The sequence below is a fragment of the Carassius gibelio genome, chromosome B3 (genome assembly GCF_023724105.1).
Source record: "Carassius gibelio isolate Cgi1373 ecotype wild population from Czech Republic chromosome B3, carGib1.2-hapl.c, whole genome shotgun sequence".
NCBI lineage: Eukaryota > Metazoa > Chordata > Actinopteri > Cypriniformes > Cyprinidae > Carassius > Carassius gibelio.
The window spans coordinates 4,215,391-4,223,119 of NC_068398.1; the positions used below are offsets into that span (position 1 = coordinate 4,215,391).

A 7,729-nucleotide genomic window follows, 5' to 3' on the forward strand; every position below is an offset into this window, starting at 1 on the left:
TGCTGAGAGACATGATCAACAAATTTGTCTTTGCGTTTCTGGATGACATCCTAATTTTTTCTCGTTCACTCCAGGTACACATTCAGCACGTCAGACGAGTGCTGCAGAGGTTGCTAGAGAACCAACTGTTTGCTAAGGTGGAGAAGTGTTCCTTCCACAACCAGTCAGTTCCGTTCTTGGGCCACATCATCTCGGTGGAGGGGATCTGCATGGACCCTACGAAGGTAAAGGCCGTCTCTGACTGGCCCACCCCTGGCAACCGTAAATCTCTGCAAAGTTTTATTGGATTTGCTAATTTCTACAGGCGGTTTATCCGTAATTTCGGCCAGGTGGGGGCTCCTCTGACAGCATTAACTTCCACAAAGAAACCGTTTTGCTGGTCCTTAGCTGCTCAGGCAGCCTTTGATGAACTTAAGAGGCGGTTTTCATCCGCACCTATTTTAATAACTCCGGACCCTTCCCGGCAGTTTATTGTGGAGGTTGATGCGTCAGAGGTAGGTGTTGGAGCGGTTTTATCTCAACGATCCCCTCTTGACAATAAAATACATCCTTGCGCTTATTTTTCACACCTATTGTCCCCCACAGAACGGAATTACGACATCGGCAACCGGGAGTTGCTGGCTGTACGGCTGGCTTTGGGGGAGTGGCGCCACTGGTTGGAGGGCTCGGCGGAGCCGTTTCTGGTCTGGACCGACCACCGGAACTTTGAATATATCCAAACTGCCAAACGACTAAATTCCAGGCAGGCTCGCTGGGCACTCTTCTTTGGTCGCTTTAATTTTACCCTGTCTTACCAACCAGGCTCCAGAAACATTAAGCCTGATGCGCTCTCCCGTCAATTCACTGCCCCGGAGGATGCAACTCCACCAGACACCATTATTTCACCTGGTTGTGTGGTGGGGTCCGTCACCTGGGGCATCGAGGAGCATGTCAGGCTGGCTCAGTCGGAGGCAGAGGTGCCAGAGGTGGGCCCGGTGGGTCGGCTGTTTGTTCCGGAGTTGGTTTGGCCAGAGGTTCTGGAGTGGGGTCATGCCTCCAAACTGGTCTGTCACCCAGGAGTGAGGAGAACGTTGGCTGCCATTCGTCAGCGTTTTTGGTGGGCAGGCATGGGGGGGGAGGTTTGTGATTTTGTGGTCGCCTGCTCGGTCTGTGCCCAAAACAAGTCCTCTAGTTCTGTACCCGTTGGTTTGCTCCAACCTCTTCCTGTCCCATCTCGCCCCTGGTCTCATATTGCGCTGGACTTTGTTTGTGGTTTACCAGAGTCCAGTGGCAATACGGTTCTTCTCACTGTAGTGGACCGCTTTTCTAAGGCGGTTCACTTCATCCCTCTCCCTAAACTTCCTTCTGCCAGGGAGACTGCTCGGGCGGTTGTGGACCACGTCTTTCGGCTCCATGGTCTTCCGGAGGACGTGGTTTCTGACCGGGGACCCCAGTTCGTCTCCCACTTCTGGAGTGAGTTCTGTCGAGAGATTGGTGCTACCACTAGCCTGTCGTCAGGATTCCACCCACAGACCAATGGCCAGACCGAGCGTGCGAACCAGGACCTTGGGAGGACCCTTCTTTGTCTGGCTTCACATAATCCCTCGTCCTGGTGCCTGCAGCTTACGTGGGTTGAGTATGCGCACAATACATTGCCGGTGTCGTCTACTGGATTATCTCCTTTCTTTTGCTGTCTCGGATATCAACCCCCTCTGTTTCCGTCACAGAGTTCCGAAGCTGCGGTTCCCTCAGTTCAGGCATTTATCAGTCGATGCCGGCGAACCTGGAGGAGGGCCAGGGAAGCGCTTCTGAGAACTAGGGAACGCACCAAGAGATTGGCGGATCTTCGTCGGGCTGAGGCACCCAGATACATCTGTGGGCAAAAGGTATAGCTCTCCACCAAGAAGAAGCGGTCCGGTTCGGCTTCCGCATCCTCTTCGTCGAGTGCATCCACTGTTTCACGTGTCTTGTGTCAAGCCTTTTATTCGTTCTCTCTCTTCATCATCTTCCCCTAAACCCCTACCCCCTCCTCCCCTGATAGTTGAGGGTGCTCCCGCTTTTACCGTTAGGAGGATTCTTGATTCCAGGCGGCGGGGCAGGGGATACCAGTACCTGGTTGATTGGGAGGGGTACGTTCCAGAGGAGAGATGTTGGGTCCCGACTCGGGACATTCTGGACCGCTCTCTTATTGAGGATTACCATCGATCTGCCCCTCACCCTGGAAAGCCTGGTGGCATTCCTGGGGCGGGGGGTCCTGTCAGGACACTGGTTTGATCATCAGGACTTCTGTTGTGTTATGTCTTAAGTGGTTAATTCCACATACTCTGTCTTCACAGCTGCACCTCATCCTAATTAGTGTTCCAGCTCACACACACACCTGTCTCTCAATTTCACATTGCTTTTCTTCTATACCTATGCTTCTCTCTTTCTGTGCTTCTCTGTCAGTGTGTCTTGGCTACCATCCGTTTCACTACTGTCCTTAAAACTATTGTGCTCAAGTTGTGCCTAGTTGTCATGCCCTGTTTGTTCATTTAATCTTGTTTTTTGTCTTTTTGGTGTACCCAGTTCCCGTACACAGTCCAGTTTTGGATTCCTTCCCTGGTTGCTGATCGTCAGCCTTTGTTTTGGATTATTGCCTTTGTTTTGGACTACTGTCTTTGTTTTGGACTATTGCCTGTTTTTGTTCCATAAATTTTGGCAAACTGCGAATCTGCTCTTGGGTCCCTTTTTCTCCCAGCAACCCTAACAGAGAGGCTTTTGAATTCTCTGGTTGTTTTTATACATAATTATTTACTTTTATTAGGTTGTGGTTTTAAATGTCGATTTGAAGTTTCAGTTTATGAATTATTATTACTACAGTCAAACCTGAATACAGGAAGCACTTTATTATACATTAAAATTCTTAGAATTAAAACTCTATTGAAATGTAATAATTAACAGGTAACAGTTAATCAACAGATAATCAGAGCTTAATTCCTTCTGGGCCTGATCTATTTTAACCTCTTATTTCAGTCTTCTGACTCATTTTTGCTGTATAGTTATAGCCATACCAATTCATCTGAGTGTGTTTAATTCTGTGTGTGTGTGTGTGCCTGTGTCTGAGTGTGTGTGTGTGAGTGGATGTGTCCGTTTTACACTCCTGAGGTTTTAAAGTGTAACCCCTTCCTTGCTGTTCACTTTTTTACTAAATTGTAGTTGAAGTATTGATTTTATTTTACATTGTTGCTGTGTTACCGGCACACCATTTCATAGAGGTGTGTGTGTGTTGATTTTGCACTCTAGACGTTTTAGAGTTTCACCCCTTCAGTTTTTTCACATTTTTGGTCAAAAGTGACCGAAGACCACACAATAGATAAATGTGTTTAAAGGGGGCCACAACACTGTTAAATCATTCAGAGTTGTTTACATTGTTAACAAGTTTAATTTGGATTTATTTGTGTATGTTTTCTTTTTTTTTCTTTTGTATGTTTAAGCCATGATTCCCGTCCACGTCGTTTATAAGACTGATAAAGTGCAATGCTTTGACTTCTTGAAATCTCTGTTTGTGTTCCACTGAAGAAACAAAGTCACTACATCTTGGATGCCCTGGAGGTAAGGAGATAAACATCACATTTTCCTTTTTGGGTGAATTATGCCTTTTACATATGCTTAATCAACTGCACAATTATCTAACATAAATATTACTGAAAAAAGTCCCCTTTACAATAAATCTAAATCTGCTTCAAACTTTATGACCTTCTGCATTATCTAAAAAGAATGAACCCCTCTCTCTCTCTCTCTCTCTCTCTCTCTCTCTCTCTCTCTCTCTCTCTCTATATATATATATATATATATATATATATATATATATATATATATATATACTGAGCATTTAAACATTCATGTAATTTCCCAAAATTTTATAGAGAAAATTTCAAGAGTCTTAATACTGTTGTCTCTTTTTAGATCATTATATTTCTATATTAAAAGTAACAGGTTAACTAATAATGAATAATGAGCTAATTAATTAATCAAAAACCATATAAACAAACAAGGCAGGAGAAAGAGAATCACAGAAAACTAAACTGAAACAGATCGTAACCATAATCTTTCAAATGTAGAACAGAATAAACGCCAATTCTTCCAAACACAAATAACAGCAAGAATGAAGACATTTGATGACACCCATCTGAATGAACAATTACAGATACATAAACTAGATATCTAAAGATTGTTTGATTTTCTAATTGATACATTGAGAGCAATTATAGTCAATCAGTTATTAACATGTCTTAGTTTTATATGTGCAATAATTTACAGTGCTCATAAAATCTTCTTTGTAGATGTAGAGTATGCAGAGTAACTATAACAAACTGAATCTGTGAAAGATCAATCTCAGAAGAGGAATTACATTAGAGAAATAGCGGCAGTAAAATGTGAAAACGGTACACATCCACTCCTCTCACAGATCACGAGTTTATAGGTGAGCAGGTAAACCCAGGAGAGACACGTAACGTCTCGGTTACGTATGGTAACCCTCCTTCCCTGAAGGAGGGAACGGAGACGCCACGTCGGATGACCGACGGATATGGGATATCGCTTCGATAGACCAATCTACTTCGAGTGTAAACTAAACGAGCCAATGCACATTGGCATGCAATTATTGCATCCAGCTGCCGCTGATCACTGCGTGAGTATAAGAGGGCAGCAGGTGCAATGCATACCAGTTTTTCGCTGAGGAGCCGAGCCGGGAACCCAGCAGCTCAGCGGGGGTACAGCAACCATGGCGACGGGACGTGGTGGATGACCGACGAATATGGGACCCCTATCAAAGCGCCATGGGTGCTGCCCCTTCCAGTGCCCTGTGCGAGCTGCCTGCACCCCTATTAGGTGTAGGCCGGGGCTCAGAACAAGTAGCTCCACTCACTATTGTCAAAGCACTACCTCACTGGGTGAGATTGGATAACACTGGGAAAACGTACTCGGTCCGCTTGGAGCCGGGACGCTGCGGAGGCCCCATCCTTTGAGGTGATTAAAACCCTCTTGGGAAGGCAGAAGTCTGCCGGGGAAACACGGGCTCAAGGCTATACCGTGGACTATACACATACGAGTACCGCTTAGGTCTCAATATGGAGCCCAGCCTTCCATGGTTCTCACGGATTCACCATGAAGGCCTGGCGCCGGACGTTCCGCCGCGTCCAGCTGCCTAGGGTGATGGAGGATCTTAACAGGGTCTACAGTACGGACACTCTGGAGAAGTTTTAGCAAGCCGACACTAACCGGGGCCTCTCAGTGCCACTACCCGTTTGAGGTGAGAACACAGGAGGATACCGGCTCTACACGAAGCCTATAGAACTTAGCGAACGTGTTAGGGGTCGCTCAGCCCGCAGCTCTACAAATATCTGTCAGCGAGGTGCCACGAGCCAGCGCCCAGGAGGATGCAACACTTCTAGTTGAGTGAGCTCGCAACCTGAACGGGCAGGGCACATCCTGAGCCTGATTAGCCAGGGTTATTGCATCCACAATCCAGTGGGCCATCCTCTGCTTAGAGACGGCATTCCCCTTCTGCCGGCCTCCGTAACAGACAAAGAGCTGGTCTGAGGTCCGGTCCACGTAGCACCTTAATGCTCGAACAGGACAAAGCAAAGCCAGGGCTGGGTCTGCCTCCTCCAGGGGCAGCGCTTGCAGGTTCACCACTTGGTCTTTGAAGGGTGTAGTGGGAACCTTGGGCACGTAGCCAGGCCTGGGCCTCAGGATTACCTGGGAGTCAGCCGGCCCGAACTCTAGGCACGAATCGTCGACCGAAAATGCATGCAGGTCCCCTACCCTCTTGATGGAGGCCAGTGCAAGCAGGAGCACAGTTTTCAATGAAAGAAACTTTAGCTCAACTGAATGCAAAGGCTCGAATGGGCCCTGCTGTAGTGATTTAAGCACTAGAGACAGGTCCCAAGAGGGTATACAGGGGGGCCGGGATGGATTTAACCTCCTGGCCCCTCTAAGGAACCTGAGGATGAGGTCATGCTTACCCAAAGACTTCCCATTCACAGGGTCATGGACTGCAGCAATAGCGGCAACCTGGACTTTGAGGGTGGAGGGAGACAGCCTTCGCTCCAACCCTTGCTGCAGAAAGGATAGCATGACCGCAATCGGGCATCTTCGGGGGTCTTCTCGGCGAGAAGAACACCACTCAACAAACAGGTTCCACTTCAAGGCATAGGTGTGTCTCGTAGACGGTGCTCTTGCCGAAGTGATGGTGTTAACTACCTCTAGGGGTAGGCCACCTAGAACCTCCGTGTCCCGTCCAGGGACCAAACCAGGAGTTTCCAAAGGTCTGGACGCGGGTGCCAAATGGTGCCCCATCTCTGAGTCAGTAAATCCCTCCTCAGAGGAACTGGCCAAGGAGGGGCTGTTGAGAGGAGCACTAGTTTGGGGAACCAGGTCCGAGTAGGCCAATGTGGCACTACTAACAAGACTTAATCCTCATCCTCCCGGACTTTGCACAATGTCTGTGCGAGAAGGCTCACTGGGGGAAACGCATACTTGCGTAGGCCCCGCGGCCAGCTGTGTGGTTTACACTTGGAGGCTGCTGCAGATGCGATGCATGAACAGGGGCGGATGCAGGGGGCTGCCCTTGGCGACGAGCAGGCTGGGGCACTGAAGCCGGCGGGTGGGTGGAGATAGCAGCAGCTGGTCGGATCGCCTCAGTCTGCTTTTGGGCAACCGAGACTTGCTGGGCCAAGATCTCGACTGCGTCGCCGAAGAGGCCGGTCTGGGACACAGGGGCATTGAGAAACCGGACCTTGTCGGCGTCCCTCATGTCTGCCAGGCTCGTTTAGTTTACACTCTAAGTAGAATGGTCTATCGAAGCGACCAACGTGGCGTCGAGAGTGACCGACTGAAAGGGAACTGTACATCTGAGTGATGAAAAATAAACTGTCATAAACATTTATGATAAAGTTAAATAGATAGCGATGCTATCTCTTAAACAACATCTATGGCATTCTTGATAATCAGTAACTTACCTTCATTTTAAAGTCTTTATTATTTTTCAACTCTTCAGCTGTGCAGTAAAATTCACTTTAAATTCACATTTCATTCATGAAGATGACATAAAAAAATAGCAGATGGCAGCAGATCACTCACTGGCTGCGGCTGCTATTTCAACTCTTGCTTTTGGATTTATTATAAAACGACTACATCTTACAATGCTTTATCTTTATCTGTAAAAACTGCTAAATACATTTAGCCAGACTTGTTAATCTAAATTATGCTGAATCTGAATGTGCAGCTCTGTTTTTGACATTGGCTTGTCGGATGTTTTGTCATCACTATCAATCATGGCAATGACTCATAGACATAATTTAGCAGATTTACTTGTGTATATTTTGATGATCAATGGCATTTGATCAATGGCATATCAGTTTATGTGGTGTATTCATTAGTGTCTTTGTAAAAATGTATTTGCCAAGACTATAAACTGATTGACAGACTTATTAATCTCATTCTTTCATCTCTGTACATAAAGAGACCCAGCTCCCAGTTTGTGCTCGTCTATAATTTAAATTAAACCGTTATTTACAAAATTACAATTTTGAAACAAATCAGAAACAATTATTTTTTTTATTAAAGTAAAGGTACACATGTATTAATAATCAATGAAATGAAAATGATCAATTAAATCAGAGTAAATGTTTGAGATTATTGTTTTTTTTTATACGGTGTATTTTCAAGCTATAGTGAGAAAATTAAAACATGGAAAGCTCAAAAGACA

General features: G+C 46.3%; 1 protein-coding gene across 1 annotated transcript in view; it reads right to left on the minus strand.

Moving 5' to 3' along the window:
* Positions 1 to 7,729, minus strand: part of LOC127952595 (contactin-3-like) — a 271,167-nt gene that overhangs the window by 26,900 nt on the left and 236,538 nt on the right. The gene's annotated exons all lie outside the window — the stretch shown is intronic.